The sequence below is a fragment of the Hydra vulgaris genome, chromosome 03 (genome assembly GCF_038396675.1).
Source record: "Hydra vulgaris chromosome 03, alternate assembly HydraT2T_AEP".
NCBI classification, from domain to species: domain Eukaryota; kingdom Metazoa; phylum Cnidaria; class Hydrozoa; order Anthoathecata; family Hydridae; genus Hydra; species Hydra vulgaris.
Genome location: NC_088922.1, coordinates 46,391,111 through 46,405,000, shown reverse-complemented (window position 1 = coordinate 46,405,000; position 13,890 = coordinate 46,391,111). Strand labels below are relative to the sequence as shown.

General features: G+C 28.7%; 1 protein-coding gene across 2 annotated transcripts in view; it reads right to left on the bottom strand.

Annotated features, from left to right (window-relative positions):
- Positions 1 to 11,266, bottom strand: part of LOC100205038 (protein O-linked-mannose beta-1,4-N-acetylglucosaminyltransferase 2) — a 29,837-nt gene extending 18,571 nt beyond the window's left edge. For both annotated transcript variants that reach the window (XM_065793429.1, XM_065793430.1), the window contains exons 1-2: positions 11,174 to 11,266; positions 5,524 to 5,560 (exon numbers count right to left, since the gene is read on the bottom strand). The gene's annotated coding sequence lies outside the window, so the exon portion shown is untranslated. The remainder of the gene's footprint in view (positions 1 to 5,523; positions 5,561 to 11,173) is intronic.
- Between the last annotated feature and the right edge of the window lie 2,624 nt (positions 11,267 to 13,890).

Here is a 13,890-nt window from a genome sequence, read left to right as displayed (position 1 = left end):
CTTTATTCAATCTTATCGTGGAATTTTTAATTGTTGTAATAATTCATAAAATGCCTGCATTTTAATACAATAAGAGATTATAAAACATATTTTATAAGCAGTAAAAACTCTTTGTTAAATTTTTTTAATAAAATAAGTTGTTAATAAATAAATAAATTTTTAATAAAAAAGTTGTTAACAAATAAATGGATAGCTAGTATGAAAACCCAAAGACAACACTTGTCTGAAGAATTTTTTCACTGGACAATAAATTAATATAAGGTCAAATCATTATACTTCAACCAATTTAAATAAAACTTTGTGGGGAACCATCTCTGATTTTCCTGATTTTTACATATTGTTTTTACATATATTTTTACATATTGTTATGTGCATTATGTATATAGGTTAAATTTGAAATTTCAGACTTCCAAGTACAACGGTTCAGAAATTATAGCCTTAGAAACATGACACATTGGCCCCCCTCAATTTACAAATGGTCAAAACAGACTACTTTAGTGTTGTATAACTTTTTACTCACTTTCAACAAGTGCCTCATTTTTTCTAGAACTATGTTCTGTATAGTTCTCTATTTAAAAAAGTGGTTTTTATTAACTTGTATTAAATTATAAAAAAATTATGACCTCCTTAACTTTGGAAAAATCCTAAAATTGCTAAAATACGCCAAAATGAAACTAACTGTAGCATTACTTACAAAGATACAAGCATTCATTTTCTAGCATGAAACATACATGATTCATTTTCTAATGAATATACAGTTAAGGCCATTAGATCTTTATTGCATTTTGTCATGCTTTTACCATAAGATTCAAATTTTGATAGTGACTATCAAAAATGTGTGCCAGATTTTCCAGCAAATATACAATGTAATGGTCTTAAAAGTGAATCAACAAAAATTAGTTATATTACTAAAAGTTAGTTGCCTCCTTCCCCCTTTGATTAGTGCCACCCCAAACCTCCTTCCTCCTTCCACCTCACCTTAGTGACTGGGGGAGGGGGTCCAGACTACATACAGACCACTGATTACCTATAATAAAATAGAATTTAAAGAAATAGTGGTTTCATTTTAAAATTAATTTAGGTATAAAGTATCTCAATATCTAAATTTATTTAGAGACCTTTATTTGAACCATAATGAAGGTCTCTAAAAAGTTACTGCCCCTTTATTTGTGCCCCTATCTACTATAAAGACCAGATCAAGAAGAGGACAACCAACTATACCTTTCTTTTTTTTAAAAATGACTTATAGTTAGTTGCACCCTTTTCATAGGCCAGTTGGCAGATTAGAGGGGCACTGGTTTCTAGTAACATATTCAACCGTTGATGATTGAAAAATAGGGTTATTTAAAAACCTCCTTCCTCCTTCCCCCTCACCTTAGTGACTGGGGGAGGGGGTCCAGACCACATACAGACCACTGATTACCTATAATAAAATAGAATTTAAAGAAATAGTGGTTTCATTTTAAAATTAATTTAGGTATAAAGTATCTCAATATCTAAATTTATTTAGAGACCTTTATTTGAACCATAATGAAGGTCTCTAAAAAGTTACTGCCCCTTTATTTGTGCCCCTATCTACTATAAAGACCAGATCAAGAAGAGGACAACCAACTATACCTTTCTTTTTTTTAAAAATGACTTATAGTTAGTTGCACCCTTTTCATAGGCCAGTTGGCAGATTAGAGGGGAACTGGTTTCTAGTAACATATTCAACCGTTGATGATTGAAAAATAGGGTTATTTAAAAATGCTGGCATTTTTAATGTGGATTCGACAAGTTTATAATGTTTGCATTTTCAGATAGTTGGGTCTAATGGTCTTATATGCTGTTAATCTTAGATCAAAACAAAGTGTTAGAAAAATTTACAAGCATCTCAAAAAGGCTGAAAAATGGACTTTTTAGGCGACTGGACATTTTGACTTTAGATATATTTAAGTTCTAAACTGCAACAAGCTGCCTATATTTTGCCCATTTATTGCAGAGAGTAGTAGCTAATCAGAAAACTTATCTGTAAAGACTTGTGGATGAATAGAATAATGCTACAGTTAGTTTCATTTTGGCATATTTTAGCAATTTTAGGATTTTTTCCAAAGTTAAGGAGGTCATAATTTTTTTATAACTTAACACAAGTTAATAAAAAACACTTTTTTAAAGAGAGAACTATACAGAAAATAGTTCTAGAAAAAAAAAGACACTTGTTGAAAGTGAGAAAAAAGTTATACAGCTCTAAAGTAGTCTGTTTTGACCATTTGTAAATCAAGGGGGGCCACTGTGTCATGTTTCTAAGGCTATAATTTCTGAACCGTTGTACTTGGAAGTTTGAAAATTCAAATTTAACCTATCTACATAATGCACATAACAATATGTAAAAATCAGGAAAATCAGAGATGGTGCCCCACAGGTAATTGGTTGAAATATAATGACTTGACCCTATATGCATATATTAATTATACAAAATGTATACATTCTTGTAACAACGTTAAAAGCATGTGCTTGTAACAAGAAAAACCAAATTTTGAATTTAATAAGCAATTTTTTTAATGAATTAACAGATAGGTTGTTCAAAAACCAAATGCTCTTGTATCTGAAGAAGCTGTTTAGAGGAGCAGCTTGCTTGGCTCACCATGTTTGTTTTAAGAGAGCTATTCTCCGTTCTTACACTTGATTACTCCTGCCAAGGCCTATAATATATACATATATATATATATATATATATATATATATATATATATATATATATATATATATATATATATATATATATATATATATATATATATATATATATATATATATATATGCAAAAGGAGTTAAATGTTATTTAAATTCTTTTTTATTATTACTATAAGGGAATGTTTATTCTCTTTTTATTTTATATTTAATATTAAATAATTAAATTTAATATTACATTTTTAAAAACATTTGATATAAACAAATTCCTTACTTTTCTTGACATTTGCATTAATGAATTAAAATATGTTAAATTTTTGTATTTTTATACGATTATTTCTAAAATTTCTAATTGCAGCTTTGCAACTACAAATGATTTTTTATATAAAAAAATTAGCAAGTAACAAATAAAAAAATTACATTAAGTTATTTACTTTATTTATCAAAAGTTTATTATTTTAATAATGATTTTGTTGTGAGAGCAAAGGTTATTATTTTAAACATTTATTAAAATTATATCGCTGTATATATCGTTTATTAAAAAATAATCGCTGCGATTTAACTTGCCATATAAAATAAAAAGTTTAACTTACATTTTGTGCAAATTTTTTATGCAGCCATTTATTTAAAATTTAATTTTGAGTAAAAAAAAAATGTTTAGGAAGGAAAACCAAAAAAAAAAATTGCAATAAAAATGAGCAAATTTTTAAGAACAAATTAAATTTAAATATTGAGCAATATTTAGTAATATTTTTAAATAAATTTGACATTTAAAATAAATCCAAGCATTAAATTTAATTTTAATAAGCTTAAATATATTTTTTAAATCAAAATTAAATTATATACTTTTTAAATCAAAATTAAATTATTTATTTTATAAATCTAAATCAAATTATATATTATTTTCATCAGAATAAAATTATATATTTTAATTAAATTAGTTTTAAATTAAATCATATATGCGGTATATGTGCGGTAGTGGTGTAGTGGTAGAGCGCTCGCTTCATAAGCGAGAGGTTCCAAGTATCTCCACCATGTCCCTGGTAGTACCGCACTATCAAGGTTCGTGTTTTGGAGTTATAGAGTTAAGAGAGGGTTATAACCACAATTAAGTAGCCTCCTCATCTGTAGTGGCCTTCTGGGCCTTGGGAGGTGAAATAATAAATATATATATATATATTTTTTATCAGAATAAAATTATATTATTGTGATCTTTGCTTCAAGCCTAAAGTATTAGCGTTTTTCAAGCGAAAAAATCAATCATTACAATAAAATAAAATCAAAATAGATTTTCAATTTTATTTGAGTTTTTTTCATTAGTAAATAGCGCTTATATCTAACATAATTGACATTCAAACTTTTGTAACAAATATTTTTACATAATCATCATTTCAATATTCAAAACTTCAACATTCAAAATTTAATGTGATTTTTTTTAAAATTCATTACTTCTTTTATCTTACCGCTTATAGAATAATTTACAAGTTAAAACATAACAAAATAAAAAGAATTTTAGTAAACTTCAGTATTACTGTCCTATTTAAATCTGAAAATAAAAAAATTAAAATAAAATTGCCATTAAAGTTTAGTAATTTAATTAAAGTTTAAGTGATTACATTAAATACATTAACTTACATACATTTAAATACATTAAAGTTTAGTAAATTAAATTTATTAGCATTAAATTTACTTGAATGATGAATAAACTTAAATAATGAATTTTGAAATAATTCCCAAAAAAACAACTAAAAAATCAAAAAACAAGAACAAAAAAAAAGTCAAAAAATCTCTACCCTTGCCAACTCTAATTTATCTATAGATAATCACACTGTAGTGTACATACATTAACTGACTGAAAGGAGAGCATAAATGGAGTATATATATATCGACTGACTTAAATAAAGACAACATGCAGAGAGTATAAATACATCCACTATAGTATATATGAATATACATTTACCAACCTTTTATGCTGACTTAAATCCATAGTTTTTTCAAAATAAAGAAGAAAATAAACAAATTGCTGATAAAAATAATTGTTGCCCCAACCCTAAAATACTGAGTGCGTGGTGCGATCACACCCCTTTACTGAGAAGGCTTGATATATATATATATACAACCCTTGGAATTAGCGTCGGCATTCGGCAATGCCGACCTAACTGCCAACCTGAAAGTGTTTGACTTAAATCCATAGTTTTTTCAAAATAAAGAAGAAAATAAACAAATTGCTGATAAAAATAATTGTTGCCCCAACCCTAAAATACTGAGTGCGTGGTGCGATCACACCCCTTTACTGAGAAGGCTTGATATATATATATATACAACCCTTGGAATTAGCGTCGGCATTCGGCAATGCCGACCTAACTGCCAACCTGAAAGTGTTTGACTTAAATCCATAGTTTTTTCAAAATAAAGAAGAAAATAAACAAATTTCTGATAAAAATAATTGTTGCCCCAACCCTAAAATACTGAGTGCGTGGTGCGATCACACCCCTTTACTGAGAAGGCTTGATATATATATATATACAACCCTTGGAATTAGCGTCGGCATTTGGCAATGCCGACCTAACTGCCAACCTGAAAGTGTTTGATCTCATTTCTATGTTTTATGGTCAGACCTTTGTATCAAATAATTTTTGCCGACCTGATGCCGACCTCTATAAGATTGATGTCAGCAAATTATTGCCGACCTCATTTTCCCTAATTCCGAGGGTTGTATGTATATATATATATATATATATATATATATATATATATATATATATATATATATATATATATATATATATATATATATATATAACTTTAATATTTATTTTAATTAAATAATATAATTTAAACATAAAATCATACAGTTATTGTTCCAAGGCATGTGTCAGCATCTTGATCACTAAAAATTTAAAAAAAGTTTATATTTAAGTTTATTTAATTCTTGAAACAATACTTTATGTTGTCATATCTGATTTTATATTAAATTCATTTAAATTAAAAACAATATAAGTTAAAATGCCCTCCCCCGTAATATGATTGCACAATCTGATATAACTAGCTTTATTTTCTTATAAGAATAATTATACAAATCGTATTTGCAAAATATTTATATATATATATATATATATATATATATATATATATATATATATATATATAATAAATTGACTATATAAATGTGAAATATATGTAAAATTAATATATAATTATATCTAATGAATTAGGTACACTCATTTGTTTGGCTGCTGTGGGTGACATTATTGGTTCAGTAATCACAGGCAACTTGATTGTTAGGGACGGTAAATTATTTTGAAATTTTTTGGTCTCTGACAACATTCATGAATAGGATCCAAAATAATGCAGTTTCTTGTCAATGAAATATTTCTTGTATAAATCTTTAATGTCTTTGACTTCCACCTATTCTTATTTGGTATTGTTGATGTGGTAAGGTTTCAATAACTGGTTTTGTATTTTACCATTTTATAGGGAGGTTGCCACGCTGATGTTAATTTTCCATGCTCAAACCTACAGTTGGTGGGAGGTGATTTTCGGCTTTTTAAACTTTATTGAATTGTAATATTTTGTTATTATAGCTGTGCGCATATATTCCAACCACTCATCCGGTTGTATTAGATTTGGTAAATGGTCATTTATAGTCCTTACAACTACTTATTTAGCTGAGGATGCTCTGATATCTTAGGATGGTAAATTTCTATGAAACAATAGTGCTCTTCCTACTTTATTTGTATTTAATGATCAACTTGGGCTGATATTTATTTTCAATAAATGATTTGTCAATTTAACGGTAGCTTCTACTCTACCATTGTTTCACAAGTAATAGGTGGAAGAATCTCAGAAGAACTTAATTCAGGAATTTCAAAACTAATAAAATATTATCCTTGAGCATTATAGATAAAAATCTGTGGGCACAAGACATATTTTAGACGTCTAAAAAATGTATTAAAACACTTTAATGCACGTTTTAAATGTCTTAAACATGTCTTGTCAAGATTTCTAGAAATATAAGACAGTTTATAGCATATAAACATTTTTAACTAAAATCTCTAATATTTTGACCAAGATTCTGTAATAATTCTATCCATTTTATTAAAAGTCATCAAAACTATTAATTTAAGAATAAATGGTCCCTAAGAAACCACTTTCAATATCAGATGTTTCTTTTAACATTGTACTGTTATCAATAGCTATTCATTATCATTAGGTGCGAGATTATCTTTTCTAAGGATTTTCTTTGAAATTATACTTTAGTACTTTCTTAGAAATACTAAGAATTCCAGGACCTCTTATTTTATCTAGGTTCTAATTATTAAATATTTTTACATATGGTTTGTGTTTAACTGCAACATTTAGGTTAGGATTTCTTATGATAAATATTTTGCAACTTTCTAAACCATAGAAAATGCTAGATATTCACCTTCAATGGGAGCATGTAAACTTTCAGTATCTTTTGTAAACCAGAAAACCCTATACAATTTTGAAGTGAGATAATGGTTAATTGATTATCAACGCTATGACAATCACAGTGTAATTGCTACCCCATGTCAAACCCTAAGTTGATGTAGAAGCACTCTCCCTTGCAGCAGCAGTGTATAAAATAGTCGATATATGTACTGAAGCCATTAAATATTCCTTATATTTAGAAAATCTCAATTGACGAGAGCACAACAAGAAAATAAAAGAAATCACTTTAGGCTGCTTAACTGTAGCTTTACCAGGAAATCTATGAGTTTAAAAAAACAAAATTGCATGTTACACTGGAATAAATATACATGAACTTGGCATTCAATGAAATTGTAAGCATTAGTTACTAAATATATAAACTTTAATCTCTCTAAAGATATGCTATACAAATATATCATACTTTGCAAATAATATTTAGATAAAAATGTTTAGAAAGTTATGTGTTGCATTAAGTGTCAGTGTCACCATAAATTTTTCAATGCAAATTCACAAATAAAAGTTGTAAATCTGTCTAGTTCAAATACTTATTACAAGATGAAACTGCTTACTGACATTTTAAATAAAACATACATCATTACAACTTATGTTCGGTGAGCAGAAGATAGTATGGCTTAAAATAAGGTTTTGAGGTTTCAAAAAACACAGACCAGACATTATCTAGTAGGCTTCACCAATTAGGCTGGCGCAGATGTATTTTAATATATTGTTTCTAGTGTAGGATGTTGAATCATTGCATTGGTTTTACTTGTGCCTCTGTATTTATGACTAGGCAACTCACTCTATTATCTCCTAATGAGGGTACAGCTCTAAAATTCAGTTTTATGGTTCTTAGGACGGATGGTATTCAAGTTTCATGAACTCTGTTGTAGCTCTCAGAGAGGCTGATTCCATCAACAGTTGTAAAAAATCAGAGTACTAACAGTGCTATGTTGCGCATGGATGGTGTCTCTGTTTATACTTTAAGGGTGCATTGCTGAGGCCACATTAGAACCCGTTGTTATGGCTTAGGGTTTATTAGTAATAACAAGGCAATTGCAAGGACTTTTAGATAGTATACCAAGTACTATCTATGTTTTGAGTCAAGTTCTTAAACGAATTTAAAAAAGGACTAAAGTATCAAAAACTATAAAACACAAAAGAACAACGTCATCACCAAGTTCTCTAAATCTATCATTCACTAATATTCATTGGGAAACTAGGTTGAATATACAGACTATTTTATGTGCTTTCATTTAGCACCACTTCACTCTATCATTTTTCTCTTTGTTCCCACTCTCGTTCATTGCAATACTACACTCATTTCAATGCAATTTCTGATCAAGTTGACCATGTCCTTTCTCTTTATCATTCAGTTAACTTCATTGTTAGTATTTGTGATTTCAATGCTCATCGTACTAAATAGCTTGGTTCTAGTGTCAGTGACTCTGCAGGTGTTACGGTCCACAACTTTTGCCTTTCTCAATCTCTAAAACAAATATTCAACTTTCCAATTCATTTTCCAGGCAATCTGTACCATTTGCCTTCTCTATTCAACTTATATCTTGTTTCTGATCCGAGTCAGTGCTCAGTTTCTCTACATTCATCCTTAGGTGTTTCTGATCAAGGTATGATCTCCTAAAACTATTATTTCATTCTTTTTTATTATCAGAATCCCCCTATCATTGTACCTTTTAAAACTACCTTAAAACTGACTGGGACTCTTTCCATGATTTTCTTTGTAATTGCCTTTGGGTTAAAATCTTTCATCTTCCTGCTGACAAATATGCTTCTTATATAACTTCTTTGATTCAAAACAGAATCTGTTTTACTATTGCTAGAAACTATTGTAAAGGTTTTGTCTGGCGCTAAAGCCTGCTATTCTTAGTCACAAAATCTTGTATTTTATCTCAGAAGTTAGGCTCTCATGACTTCTGGAGAATCTTTAACAGTGTCAATAATAAGGGCAAATCTGTTATACTTCCTTTCTTGCATGGTTTAGATTTTGTTACCTCACCTAAAGACAAAGCTTAATTGTTTGCTAAGAATTTTTCATCAATCTCATCTCTTGATTCCACTAATCACATGCTACCTGATATAGCTGACAAACAGGTTGATCCATTGCTTGACATTTGTATCACTTCCGCTTCTGTATCTAAAGTGATTTCCTGCTTAGACTCTTCTAAATCTTGTGTTTCGGAAAATATACCTGTTATAGTCTTGCAAATATGTTCTCCAGAGCTGTTGTCTATACTTTCAATACTATTTAACAAGTGCTTATCAGTCTTGTTTTCCACCCTGCTAGAAAGCAACATCTGTTATCCCTATTTTCGAAAATTCTGAAGAGCAATCTGACTCATTTAACTATGGTTCCATTAGTCTTCTTCCTATCATAAGCAAGGTTTTTGAGTTTTTAATTCACAAATACTTAATCTCTTATCTTGAATCTAATAACTTACTTTCTGATCATCAATATGGATTTTGATCTTCTGATAAGTTCTATCGTGCATTAGATAAATATAGGGAGGTTAAGGCTATTGCTCTCAACATTTCTAAAGCCTTTGATAAAGTTTGGCATGCTGGTCTTCTCCATAAGCTCTATTCTAATGATGTATCTTTAAGATTATTGAATCCTTCTAATCGTAGTGTAAAAGTTGTTCAATAAAAAGCACTCAATGAAAAGCACTCTTCTTTATTTCATGTAACTTTAGGGGTTCCTCAAGATTCTATTTTTGGCCCAATACATTTTTTTAATTTACATCAACAATCTCCCAAAAATTCTTACATTTTAGAGTGGCATTGTTTGCTTATGATACTAACATTTATTCTTGTTTTGATAAGAAGCTAACACTCTCTGATTGCTTAGAGGGGGCATTTGGGCTTAAAAAAGATCTCACTTCTGCTACAATATGGGGCTCTCAGTGGCTGGTGATTTTTAACTCAGATAAAACTAAATTTTTTTCAGCTAATTGTTCTTGCAACGGTCTAATCTTACTATATTTATGAACGGCAATGTAGTTGATGAGTCATCTACCTTTCATCTTTAAGGATTAACTTCCAGTCTTTCTTGGAAACCATATATTAAATACATTGCAAAATTAACATCAAATCCATTCTTGTATGGAAAACTGTGGCTATATCTAGAGCAGATCTTCAAATGATACCCTTTCACTTTTAGACAAGGAGCAAAAACTTATTGTAAACATGGTTGGACCTGCTCTTGCAGCCAAAATTCAACCCTTGTCACATTGTTGTTATGTTGCTTCTCTTCCTCTTTTCTGTAAATACTATAATGGGCCCTGCTCTAAAGAGCTAGCGCCTCTAAAAAAATTTATTCTTGTGTTACTCAATCAACTCATCCTTTTACTGTGACTGTTTCTAAGTCCTCCAAACATTCTTATTCATCTAGTTTTTTTCCTTGAACATGAGTTCTTTGAAATTCACCCCTTTTTTATTGTTTTCCTGATTCCTGAAGTTGTCTTTTAATCATTATCTTGGTTTATAAACTTCTTTTTTTCAAAACTCAAAACTTCATTTTGAGCCACACTATCTTCAGCTTACCCTTATGTTCAACATAATCACAAGAAAAAATTGCACCTATCAAATAAATCTAGTTATAGTGTAAATAATAAACTAAATATAATTTACTTTTTTAATTCTAAAACTGGTTGTAATAAATATGCAATCGGTTTAAACGCTTAATTTTTTTATTTATATTTCTACATAAAAAAAAAAGTTCACTTGAATCAAATGCATCAATCATAAAAAAATCGAATGCCAGTCAATGTCGAAAATAAATCGGTTTTTTAAAAAGTTGAAAACAAACTGCTAAAACTAATAAAAGTTCTTATCCAATATTGCAAATCTAATAAAATGATTCATAGATGTTATTAATAAAATGTAAATAAACATTTTTTTGTTAATATTTTTTTATTTCTTAGTTGTTTAAAATGTTTTTATAAGAATAGTTAATAATAAATATATATTTATCTAATTAAAAAAAACCTAAACTTAACAAATAATCATTAGAATATAATAATTAATCATGGAGTACCTGCTTTTAAAGCAACTGAAAAAAAAACAACACATTTCTATGCTTCATTTAAATTTTAATTTAGTCTAAATTAAAAAGGAATATTAAAACTTTATAAACCATACAATACAAAAAATACATATAAAAAAAAGAAAGAAAAAAATTGTTATAATTATAAAAAAAAAAAACTTTAAAACTAAAAAACTAAATTTGATAAACTATTAATTAAATATGAATATATTAAACATTTTAATTAACTTTTATTTATTATTTATAAATTTAATGACAGTATTAAAAATAACTTCTTTATAACATTTGGTTGATTATTATGTCCGCATAATTCATGCGGACATACTAAACCAAACATATTACTACAAATAAATTTTTTTAAATACATTATATTATTCATACTTGCCTACTTATATAATATTAATAATATACTATATTAGGCATACTATAAAAATGACGCCATAAAACAATGTGAAATCATATTTAAAGGATTTATTCTGATGTTACAATGATTGCTTTTGTTTAATATCAATTTTAATGCCGCATTTACTTAGAGCTTGCCTTCTCCGCTCACTTCGTCACGCACACAAACTAAAATAGTTGATGTTAGAAACTGTCATTTTTTTATATGTGGTTTTAATGTGCTGATTTACCGAAGCATCAACGTTATATTAAAAATACCAATTCGGCAGTTTATCACTTGGGATTATATTATTTTAAGATGTCAAATTTTAATCTGGAACTTTAAACTTACAATGAAAACAAAAGCGAAACAAAGTGTAAACAAAATTCCATTATTTTAAAATAACTTTTACCATTATAATTTTTTTTAAAGGATTATATTTTTGAAGTTCGTTTATTTGGGTATCATTATGTATATAGTACAAAAGTATAAAGTACAATTAAACTTCCTCTGAGACACAGTAGTCTAGTCAAATTAGGGTCCGACCTGGACAAAATTTAGATAAAGATGAATTTGGGATCATTCGAAGCGTAATATCATCTACTTTAACATATCCAAATTCAGTAATCATGTTCTTAAATGCTGATGTCAGCAGTTTTTTTACGATATTTTTAATTAGGCTAATACTTACAGTATATTAAAACACCTTTACTTAAAAATTTATTAGATAAATAGTTGAATTTGAGACTGAAATAAAAAAAACTTGTTTATTAGTATTTAAAAAATAAGCATTTTTGAAATATTTTCTTTCATTATAAATATATTTTTACGCTCAACTAATATAATTAGAAATAATATCAAAAGTCAAATATTTTTTCAAAAATGTTTCTATCTTCATTACTTTCATATTCATTTTCGCTGTCATCGATATTGACGTTATTTTTTGGTGCATTTGTGCACTCCAAACCTTGGCACTGTCCGCAGGCTGTCATGCAATTTATTCCATGGCGTTGACATAGGCATTGTTTTCCAAAAGGTGTTTTAGTATTAGCGCCGCAGTTAAATCTCATGATATTAAGAATGTGAATTGGTGCAGGACCCTGAATAAAAAAATACTTAAGTTAAAAAGTTAATTAAAACTATTTTCGGGAGCTGGTTTAAACTTAGACTGTTTATTGAAAAATGAGTATTTTCAAGAAATCCGTTTTGAAAGTAAAATCGGCATTTGTGGTTTATTATGCTGTTCCAGTATACGTATCTTGTATATCTTTATAGGTACTAAAACTTCATTTTCCCTTCTCCATCCCCAATTTGTTTCATCCATATTGACTCCCAACCATTGCTGAATTGTAAATACACTCAAAATGAATGGTACTTGATCGCGCTTTCGGTTGGTGGTAGTCGTTCTAGCTGAATTCCTTTTTTGGAAATTGCCACCATTCTCATATATTTTTGTTTCCTAAGTTGTGCTAGCGAGACTTGTTTTTTTTTTTTCACCTATAGTAATAGTTGAGCTAAATTAAACCTCTGAAAAACAATATGGACGTATAGTTATAAAATAAACAATTTTATAAATAAATAAAAAAAATATGATCATTGTCTTGTATACCATACATGTTCAAAATCACTTGTTCTCCAACATTAGCTACCTGATTTTGTGTTGCAAAGGGATCTTGGAATACTGTACATAAAGATTGAGTGAACTCACTATTCCATCCAGCAAACTTCAGTACAGCTATTTTTCCTTGGCCAAAAAGCGCAGAGGTAGTATCACATCCACTCCATGCATGGATAAGCAACAAACATTTTTTCACGCGATATGATAAACATAATGCAACATTCTTATGCTGATTGTTTCCGGGTTTTTTTAATACTTTTTTTAGTTTTGCGGGGGAAAAAAATCTCACACATGGTTTGATCCCACATGTGAATCGACATCACAATAATGTCTGTATAACCAGCTATGATTGTCACACAATTTTCCATTTTGTACAAGCTCAATTCCTTTTGTAGCAATGGTTCTGTCAGCGTCTCCTTCGCATTCCTCTACTATATGACCTTTTTCTCTTAGCTTTATTCCCAATGCTTTGATCAAAGCAGTTTTGTTATTGCTGTTTGACAGAAATTCAGATTGCTTGCAGTTCACTTGGTTTTTTGGTTGGAATATAATGTTGATAAACTTTCTCCCTCGCCTTTGATGTTCTTGATCTTTGATGGATGATTTGCAACCATCAAAAATAATTAAAGTGTGATTACCATATTTTTTTGTAATATATGTATAATATTGTTAAATAATGTCTGAATATGTAGCTGTGAGACTCTAAAA